This window comes from Bison bison, unplaced genomic scaffold (genome assembly GCF_000754665.1).
Source record: "Bison bison bison isolate TAMUID 2011002044 unplaced genomic scaffold, Bison_UMD1.0 scf7180017864491, whole genome shotgun sequence".
NCBI lineage: Eukaryota > Metazoa > Chordata > Mammalia > Artiodactyla > Bovidae > Bison > Bison bison.
Window position 1 is genome coordinate 17775037 of NW_011495050.1, and position 11349 is coordinate 17786385.

Sequence of the window (11349 nt, forward strand, 5' to 3'; positions counted from 1 at the left end):
CAGGGTTGATTTCCTTTAGGATTGTCTGGTTTGATCTGCTTGCTGTCCAAGGGAATCTCAAGAGTCTTCTCCAACATCACAATTTGAAAGCATCAGTTCTTTGGCACTCAGCCTTCTTTGTGGTCCAACTCTCACATCTGTACATGACTACTAGAAAAACCACAGTTTTGACTGTAAGGACCTTTGTCAGCAAAGTAACGTTTCTGCTTTTTAATACGCTGTCTAGGTTTGTCATTGGTTTTCTTCCAAGAAGCAAGTGTCTTTTAATTTCATGACTGCAGTCACCATCCACAGTGATACTGGAGTCCAAGAAAAGAAAATCTGTCACTGCTTCCAATTTTTCTCCATCTATTTACCATGAATTGATAGGACCAGATGCCATGATCTTAGGTTTTGAATGCTGAGTTTCAAGCCAGCTTTTTCACTCTTCTCTTTCACTTTCATCAAGAGACTCTTTAGTTCCTCTTTGCTTTCTGCCATTAGGATGGTGTCATCTGCATATCTGAGGTTATTGATATTTCTCCCAGCAACCTTTATTCCAGCTTGTGCTTCATCCAGCCCAGCGTTTCTCATGATGTACTCTGCATATAAGTTGAATAAGCAGGGTGACAATATACAGCCTTGATGTACTCCTTTCCCAATTTTGAACCAGTCCATTGTTGTATGTTCAGTCCTGCCTATTGCCTCTTAACCTGCATATGTGCCTTGGAAGGAATACTCCCATGTGCTCACAAGAGGCTAAAACCCAAAGAAGCTTAATATCCTCCCAGAAAGGAACATGTAAGCTTTACTAAGGGAAAATAATAGAGTGTAATGGGAAAGCATGGGCTTTGGAGTCAGACACATTACAGTTTGAATCCTGGTTCTGCTACTTTAGATGTTTTAGAACTGAATGAATCACTTGATCTCACTAAATCTTATTGTATCATCTGGAAAGTGGGATAACATACATGCTTAAGGATTAAATGAAAGAAATAAGAGGTTGAAATAAATTTTAATTGTCATTATTACAGACTCATTATCCAAATTAAAATGATCTTTTTTCCCAAACTCCCCTCCACTGAGTGTTATGCATTTTGTATATTAGTAGAGTTTTAAGAGCATATTTCATATAGTAAGAAATATGTCCTGTTTTTCTTGATTACATGGCTATATCTCAATGAAAGGTAGATTCACTAAACAAAAGAGTGACATTTTAGCATAGACTTCTTTATTTTATTATAAAAAAGGCCAAAATTATGAACTTCCTTTGAACCCAGACCAAGCAATATATGGTTACATGCTGTGGACTTAGAACATGTGTTGAGCAAGTATAAATAAAAGAAATACAAAGAAGCTATTTCTATTCAAAAATTATGGTAACATATTAAGCAATTTTCAAAAACTTTTCTCCATTTCACTACAGTACCAAATTTTATTTGAATATTTATATTTCTCTCATAGGACCTCTATACCTAGGTCAGGAAGATCCCCTGGAGGAGGGCATGGCAACCCACTCCAGTATTCTTGCCAGGAGAATCCCATGGACAGAAGAGCCTGGCGGGCTACAGTCCATAGGGTCACAATGAGTCAGATTTAGCTGAAGCGACTTAGCACTCACAAGCTATTACTCTATGAATAATCTTCCTTATTTTTCAGAAAAGTAGTTGTTTTATTAAATTAGAGACAAAATGTATCATCTTCATCTACTTAGCAGTATAATGAAGTGGTTGGGGGTACCACTGGCTTTGAGATCTGAGTAACTAACTATATTACTTTGGCAATGAATCTCTCCGAGCCATAGTTTTTACATCTGTAAAACAGCAGTAATATTCCTACCTCATGGAGTTCTATAGAGATTAGATGTCATATACAAGGGCCTTGCCTAGCCCAGCGCCCAGTGTATTAAAATTCAACAAATAGTCCATAAATATTTGTACACTCAGTAATCATGCTCAAGCTATATGCTCTTTAAATCATAATGTGAAAACTTCACATTAAATCATAATGTGAAGACTATATTTGATAACTCTAGAAAGTCATCATTTCGTAATATGAAATTGTACATTACAGATGTCCACCAAGGATGCATTAGTCATATTCAAGAGAACAAGGTAACAAGCTGTTTGCCCTTCCAACTTTAAAGGATAACAGCTGTCCATAACAGAGATAAAAGCTCACCAGGAATGGCTTGAAAGAAGTGAAAGTGTTAGGCACTCAGTGGTGTCCAACTCTTTGTGACCCCATGGACTGTAGCCCACCTGTCTCCTCTGTCCATGAATTCTCCAGGCAGGAATATGGGTTGCCATTCCCATCTCTAAGACATCTTCCCAACCCAGGGATTGAACACAGATCTCCCACATTGCAGGTGTATTCTTTCTCATCTGAGTCACCTGGGAAGGAGTGGCTTACTGTTTATTTGTAGCAAATTACTGAGCAGACCAAAGAAATAGTTGGGCTTTACAAGAAACCGCTTTAGTGGTTTATTTCAGCATTACAGTTATTTATTTTTCAACAGATAATTGAATACTTGCTTTCATAACACTCAAATGAACTTTGAATTCTTATTGATACAAACCAAGTACTAAAAAGTCCTGCATAGAATCTTGCATGTGATGTTGACAAGGTGAAAATGAAGTTAGTGAACTCCTTATGTACCGCTGTGGTCTGTGATAGGTCTTGGAATACAAAGATAAATACCATGCAGTTTTCATTTTCCAGAAACTCACAGATTAGTGCCCTTAGGTACACAGTTATGCAACAGATAGGTAGTTGGTATTATCCTTGACCTTAAACCATATTTTCACTGTTTGCCTTGGCTGATGCTCAATATCTCTCACTGAAAAACAGTAACTTTTCTCCTGAGATGTCTTTAAGATAAAAGTTTTAATAGAAGGGAGATTTCACCATACAACATAATTTCCCTTCCAGTTACATCAGAGAAATAAAGTATAAAACAAGATGGCACAGACAGGACAGACACAGAAAGGTTCTATTTCAGAGGGCACGGGCCTGGGTGGGACTGCCGTTGTTGTTCAGTTACTAAGTCATGTCCGACTCTTTGCGACCCCATGGACTGCAGGACACCAGGCTCCCCTGTCCTTCACCATCTCCTGGAGTTGGCTTAAACCCATGTCCATTGAGTCAGTGATACCATCCACCCATCTCACCCTCTGTCGCCCCTTCTCCTGGGTGGAACATGTGCGGGTAAAAGGAGCTGCCCCTTGACTACTGTCTCTCTGTATCTCATGCTCTTCCTTGAACCCTGATTCCTTCAACATCCAGGGCATCAGTCCATCTACGTAACTGGAGACAGTGTCCTGAGGACTCCAGAACAGAACCTACTATCCCTGCTTCAGCCGCAACTGAGGTCACGCCCAGGACCCCCCAGGATTCCTCAGAAAGTTGAGGTAAATGCTAGTAAGGGTCGCCTTGAATTTCTTTAGCTTTAGACCTTGACAGCATCAAGAGCAGGGCATAGGAATAGTTTTATACTAAGTTGCAGAACCAAAGACCGTAAACTTTCCAGAAGATACCCTGCAGCTTACTTTGTTTTCAAGTCTCAAGTCAACAAAATACAAAGGACTGAAAGCAGATCCTTGTTGCCAGGGGCCAAGGCTGGTGAGAGGACTCACCAGCAAACAAGCCGCTGGAAACTTTTTGGGGTGATGGAAATATTTTCTATCTTGATTGTGGTGCATGGTCACATGAGTGCCTGTCTCTCTCAGAATTCATAGCACTGTACACTTTAAAAGATGGATTTTACTCTCTATGCTGTATTGTTTGTTAAGAAAATAAATATATGAAGTGCAACATTCAAACCCTATTTGGTCTATGTAGCAAAGTCCAAATACCTTTTAAAAATTATTTCCTCTTGCTTCTTAAAAAGACTTTGTCAAAATGAAATTTCAAAGACAGTGATTTCTACACCCTCGTGTTCATTGCAGCATTGTTTATAATAGTCAAGACACAGAAGTCAAGACATCAACACACGAATGGATAGAACAGTTTGGCATATACTTGTCATCGTTGTTCAGCTGCTAAGTCTGACTCTTTGTAACCCGTGTGTATGTGTGTGTGTGTCATATACTAAGTCTGACTCTTTGTGACCTCTTATGCGCGTGTGTGTGGCATATATATACTCAATGTATAAAAAATGAATAAGCAGTAACGTCAATCAAATAGAATTGGGAAACCAGAGAGGGAGCTCTCACATCCTGCGCTGATAGCAGAGCCTGGGGCAGTAAAGACTCCTCTCCTTTCAAGAACTCAGCCAGTGAAAAGCCATGGACTCTTGGTTTACTGAATCCAACTTCCTTTTCTTGTCTACAAAAGCATTCTCCTTCCCTTACCCTGCGAGACTTGCCTGTGGCTCACCATGGTTGGAGACTCAAATTGCAATCCTTTTTGATCCCAAATAAACCCGTCTCTGGTAGAGAAACATCTGACAGCCTATTTGTTACAGGACAACAAATGGAATTTTTTTTTTTTTAAGTCTCTCAGTCATGTCCAACTCTTCTGTCCATGAAATTCTTCAGGCAAGAATACTGGCATGGGTTGCCATTCTCCTCTACAGGGGATCTTCCCAACCCAGAGCTTGAACTCAGGTCTCCCACATTGCAGGCTGATTCTTCACTGTCTGAGCCACCAGGGAAGTGGCAACAAATGGAACTGTATTCCATGACATGAAAAAGAAGGAAATCCTTCCATTTGCAACACAATGAATGGACTGTGAGGATATTATGCTAAGTAAAACAGGTCAGAGAAAGACAAACACTGCATGATATCATTCATAGGTAGAATCTAACGAAGCATCTCACAGAAACAGAAAACAGATGGGTGGCTGCCATGAGCAGGGCTGCAAATGCGGGAAGACAGTCAAAAGGTACAAACTTCCAGTTACAAGATGAATAAGTTCTGGGGACAATGTACATTAACTATAGCATGGTGACCACGGTTAACAATACTGTACTGTGCACTTGAAAGTTGCTAAGAGAGTTCATTTTAAATGTTCTCACCATATACACATACACAAAGCTGTAATGGGGAGGTGATTGCTGCGTTAACTCACTTTATTGTGGTAAACATTCTGCAACATGTACATACATCAAATCATTCTGTGTAGCCCTTAAACTTATACAATGGTTATATGTCAATTATATTTCAATAAAGCTGGAAAAAATTCTCCTCAAGATCAGTATTGTGGATCTCACATTTTAAAAAGCAAAGCTATGGGGCTTCTCTGGTGGTCTAGTGGTAAAGAATACACATCGAAATTCAGGGGACGTGGGTTTGATCCCGGTCTGGGAAGACCCCACATGCCGAGGGGCTACTAAGCCCATGTGCCACAACGACTGAGCTCACGCCCCACAATTACTGAAGCCTGCACCCTGAGAGCCTGTGTTCTACAACAAGAAAAGCCACCGAAATGAGAAGCCCGAGCACCGCAAGGAACAGTAGCCCCCTCTCACCGCAACCAGAGAACGCCAGAGCAGCAGTGGAGACCCAGCACAATCAAACATAAATAAATAAACCTTTTTTAAAGTGAAACTATTAAGAAGAAGAAAATGCTAGAATAGAAATGAAACCGTTGGTTAAAAATAACCTCTGATGAGCACAGTGCTACAGGCTTTACATGACCTACCTAATTTAAAGTATACAGCCCTTATGGGTTGCTACCACTATTCCAAAAAAAAAATCAAGAGGCATAGAATTAAGAAGGTTAACCAAGAATCCACAGATGACAGATGGTAAAGCCAGAACTCAAATCTAGAGCAGTCTGGCTCCAAAGTACAAGGTTTTTAACCTTACTTTATTATATTCTTTCCTGGTGGCTCAGACGGTAAAGAATCTTCCTGCAATGCAGGAGACCCAGCGTTAATCCCTGGGTCAGGAAGATCCTCTGGAGAAGGAAATGGGAACCCCGCTCCAGTGTTCTTGCCTGGAGAATCCCACGGACAGAGGAGCCTGACGAGCTACAATCCATGGGGTCACAAAGAGTCAGACACGACTGAGCAACTAACACACACTCATATTCTTTCTAATCAAGGGGGCACTTCCTTTATTTCCTTAAGTATTATAACATTGCTGAAAAATATTTTGCTAAGAAAGCTCAAAATAACTGGGAAGCCATAGCACTGTATGAGTGAGGTCAAAGGGCAGGAGTTTCTGGATGTATATATTAGTGTTGCTGGCAAAAGGGCAGAAGAAACCTCTGAGCTGTGGCATCTTTTTGTTCAAGGGGGACAATGATAGGCACTGACATTGGCTGAATTATGTGCCCCAGAGATACCTGGATGTCCTTCTAGTCCCTGGAATGTTGCTTTCTATGGTAAAAGGGACTTTACAGAGGTGGCCAAGTGAAGGATTTACTGAAATGGAAAGATTATCCTGGATTATCTCAGTGGCACGTCCTGCAAGTTTCCCCCCAGGGCAGGTCAATGTTGGTGTGTTGGACCTGGACCCCCCACATTTCTTAACTTGTTAGAGGAAGGAGCTTTTTATTCAAGCTCATGCTATGAGCTATCTGAGGAAAAACGGATGACTCTCCAATATTTAGCTAACAGTCTGCATGAGCTTTGTGGCCCCCAGTCAGAAGTGCTAGAGGTGTAAAGAGTGATGGCTGTGGGAATTTTGTGATGGTAGGAGTCAATGCTCATCTGTTTGTGTAACCTGAAGCCCAAGTGTGGCCAGGATTTGAACTTGGCATTAGAGTTTGGTCTCACATGAGTAAATTGTGTGTGTGCTTGTTTGCTCAGTCGTGTCCCAACTCTTTGTGATCCCCTGGACTGTACCCTGCCAAGGTCCTCAGTCTGTGGGATTCTGCAGATAAGATTACTGGAGTGGGTTGCCATTTCCTTCTCCAGGGGATCTTCCCGACCCAGAGATCGAACCTGGGTCTCCTGCTTTGCAGGCAGATGCTTTACTGTCTGAGTCACCAGGGAAGCCTAACAAGCTCTTGTCAACCTAGCTCCTCATGTTTCATTTGAGGAGCCTGAGAGTGACTTGTCCAGACTCACACCAGAAGCTGGCATCAGAGCTGGACTAGACTCCTGATTCCCTTCCATGCCACCTACCTGCCTTTCTATCACTGATTCAGGTTTAACCTCATTCCCCTGCCAGGGACTTTGATACCAGTGAGGGCCAGGCGACCAGGGCTGCCCACAACTCCCAGCGGGGGCATACTGGAGACGCCCAGCTCTGCCCCACTCTCTCCTTGTTCACTCTGGCTCACACACCCTCATCATCTCCTTTCTGCCCCATGGACAACTTTTCCTCGAGCTGGAAACAACGCCCTGAAACCCCTCATAGCCACAGGGGCCTGGAGCAAGAGTGAGGATGGCTTAGGAGAACAGGGACAGCAAACTCAGGTCCTCCAGGGTTGTGGAGGACCTAAATTTGCCTGAATCTGGAAGGTTTGTTTCCCCCAAAACCTGAGCTGCTCAGAAAAGGAAGTCACTCTTTGCTGCTCAGCCTTTCTGTCCCTTGAGACCATCAGTCAGAACTGGGAGAGCCTTCCGACTGCTCTCACCTACACACTGGAGAAGATCCTGATGTTGGAAAGACTGAGGGCAAGAGAAGAAGGAGACAACAGAGGATGAGATGGCTAGATGGCATCACCAACTCAATGGACTTGAACTTGCGCAAACTCCGGACGATGCTGAGGGACAGGGAGGCCTGGCGTGCTGCCATCCATGGGGTCGCAAAGAGTCGGACATGACTGAGCGACTGAATAACAACGTGTTTCTCTGGGTTAAGCATCCACAATCCTTGTAACCAACCCTCCTTTAAAGTGAGTCTTCTGAGGAGTAATGGTTCCTCAAACACACTTTAGTATATTAGCCAGTAAAACTGATTCTCCAGCAAGAAGAAGGCAAAACAGCAGGAATCTTGCTTCCTGCCGTCCTCCAGTGACAACGCCATCAAGTCTGGGGTTGCTGTTTCCTGTCCACTGGGGGCCCACAGGTCTGGGTGTGGAGGTGGCTGAGTAGGGCAGAGAAAAGGGAGGTAAGGGGTCTCTGGACAAGCTTCCCTTCTGAGAACACCGGCTCAGACTCAGCCTCCACCAGGCAAGATGGCGGATACGGTCCTGCATCTGGACAGCGGTGAGCAGAAGGGGGCTGCGAGCTGGCTTTTCTCCTTAAACTCACCCTCCCTTCTGTGCAGTCAGTGGCTCTCTATGAGCTATTTCCCCCTGCTTCAGTGACATTCTACAAACCCCCTTTTCTGATACAAGTTTAAGTTAATTAAATGTAGAGCGTTTGCGTTAGGTTGTGTTACAGGGCACTTTGTGGTATCAAGTGTCTGAGATAAAGAAACCTTTGAAGTCATTCATCTGAGTAGTTTCATAAAGGATGTCAACCACCCTGACACCAACCAATCTTATCTTCCTAGATTGTTGTTATGTGGGTAGCTTGGTGGAGTTTCATTATATTTATAATCATTCTTTTCACCTTTCCACAATGGCCTTTTGATAAAAATTGCATTACCTTCTTGGATTTCTTGTTCCTGGCTTGACTGCCAAAATCTATGGCATTCTATTGATGTTTCCTAATTTTTAATCATTTTGAGGTGTGTGTAATCTGAGACTTGAGGTAACCTTGCATTCCATTATTAAAAATGCCATCTCCGAGGCCACATGTGACTACTTAGTCCCCAGACTCGAAGGGTCTTCCCTTTCTCTGTCAGCTGATGGTTGAAAATGACAAAAGATCCAAAGGAAACCAGCTGAAGCAAACACTGGAGAGTCTGAAAGAGGGGTCATCAGACACGGTTGGCTTCAGGAGTGCCAGCATGTCATGAGAACCAGCCCCTCTCCATCTCTCCTTCCTGTTGTCTGTGCTGGCTTAGTTCGTGGGACTACTCCCTGTTGTAGTTGACTCCCTCCAGGATTCAAGTCCAGCAGGAAAGAAAAAGCTTCCCCTCTGCTCAGCAAAAACAAGTTAGGATCTGCTCTCACTGAGCAGATTAGTTAAGTTAGTCTTCTTGGGACCCACGTCATCTCTGAGCACATCACTGTGGCTGCGATGACTTCCTGCCGTGATCAGGAGCACTGAGGTAAGTAGATCAGTCCCAGAGCCTGAGGCGCCATCAGTTCCACCAAGACAAGTGTTCTGAGAATGCACGTGGAGGATTTCCCGCCAAAGAAACTCCACTGACTACCGGCAGAAGGAGGATGAGAATAGACGGCAGAACAGCGCGCGTCCACCACTCTCCACCACTTCCTTTACTAGGGCACTTGATCTTGGTGCCCTTGAAAAATCCCACATTGCTGTCTTTCCTCACACAGGGCTCCTTGGACTCCCTTCTCTCTGACTGTCCCTCTTTGGTCCCCTCTTCCTGCTCCTCCCCTGAGAAGAAAGGGCTGGTCCACGATTGTCCAACCCTAACCCCTCAGCTTAACCACATGGGGGTCAGACTCAGCTTGCCATCATCTCCTCTGTGCCTTTACCTAGCTTGTTCCTTCACCTAGAAAGCCACCCCTCTCCCCACTCCTCCTCTCTCCATTCATGTCCTCTGTGCTAGAGTTCAGGCTTCCCTGGTAGCTCAGCTGGTAAAGAGTCTGCTTGCAATGTAGGGTCCCCAGTTCAATTTCTGGGTCAGGAAGATCCCCTAGAGAAGGAATAGGCTACCCACTGTAGTATTCTTGGGCTTCCCTGGTGGCTCAGATGGTAAAGAATCTGCCTGCAACACGGGAGACCTGGTTTTGATCCCTGGGTTGGGAAGAGCCCCTGGAGGAGGGCATGGCAACCCACTCTAGTATTCTTAACTGGAGAATCCCCATGAACAGAGGAACCTGGTGGGCTACAACCCATGGGGTCACAAAGAGTCAGACACGACTGAGCAGTCGACTAAGCACAGCACAACACATGCCCGAAGTCAAATACTCTTTGTGAATCTTCCATCTCTAATTTTCAAGGCAGAAATAAACTCTCCCTTTCCTCTAAACTCATATATTTACCCTCTCTCAAAAGTAGAAACTTCTGGTTTATGTAGTTATAAATTGAAATATGTATGTGTGTTACTGTTGTCTCTTAGTTCCCTGAGGGTGAGGATGTCATTTATCGTTGTTCCTCACATAATTAAGAATATTTAAAACGAAATCCAGATCAAGTGGCTCTTCCGGGCATGGGTATTTTCACTGTTGCAGAGATGTCTGTCTATCTGTTTCCCTTCCTCCCTCCTTCTGCCTCTGTCTGTGTTTTGGTACAGACACATTTTTCATAAAGAGAAGAGATGAGGTGAATTTCTTTCCCCAGAGTGCCTTTTCTTATAAAGGAAAACAAATATCCCTCACCTTTAAAACTACCTCTATGAAAAGGAAACCCTCCTACACTCCAGGAAAAGGAAACCCTCCTTACATTCCTACACTCGGGAGGAATGTAAACTGGTACTGTCACTATGGGGAACAGTATAGAGACTCCTTGAAAAACCAAAAATACAGCTACCATATGAGCCGGCAATCCCACTCCTGGGCATACAGCCAGAGAAAACCATAATCCAAAAGACAGATGTACCCCAATTCATTGCAACACTATTTACAACAGCCAGGGCATGGAAGCCACCTAAACGTCCACCACAGAAAAATGGATAAAGAAGATGTGGTATATACATATATACAGTGGAATATTACTCAGCCATAAAAAAGAATGCAGCAATATGGATGGATCTAGAGATTGTCATACTGAGTGAAGTCAGAGAAAGACAAACATATGGTATCACTAATATGTGGAATCTAAAAAAAATGATACAAATGAACTCATTCAGTTCAGTTCAGTCGCTCAGTTGTGTCCGACTCTTTGTGACCCCATGAATTGCAGCACGCCAGGCCTCCCTGTCCATCACCAACTCCCGGAGTTCACTCAAACTCATGTCCATCGAGTCAGTGATGCCATCCAGCCATCTCATCCTCTGTCGTCCCCTTCTCCTCCTGCCCCCAATTCCTCCCAGCATCAGAGTCTTTTCCAGTGAGTCAACTCTTCACATGAGGTGGCCAAAGTACTGGAGTTTCAGCTTTAGCATCAGTCCTTCCAATGAATACCCAGGACTGATCTCCTTTAGAATGGGACTGGTTGGATCTCCTTGCGGTCCAAGGGACTCTCAAGAGTCTTCTCCAACACCACAGTTCAAAAGCATCAATTCTTCGGCGCTCAGCCTTCTTCGCAGTCCAACTCTCACATCCATATATGACCACTGGAAAAACCATAGCCTTGACTAGACAGACCTTTGTTGGCAAAGTAATGTCTCTGCTTCTTAATATGCCATCTAGGTTGGTTATAACTTTCCTTCAAAGAAGTAAGTGTCTTTTAATTTCATGGCTGCAATCACCATCTGCAGTGATTTTGGAGCTCAGAAAAATAAAGTCTGACA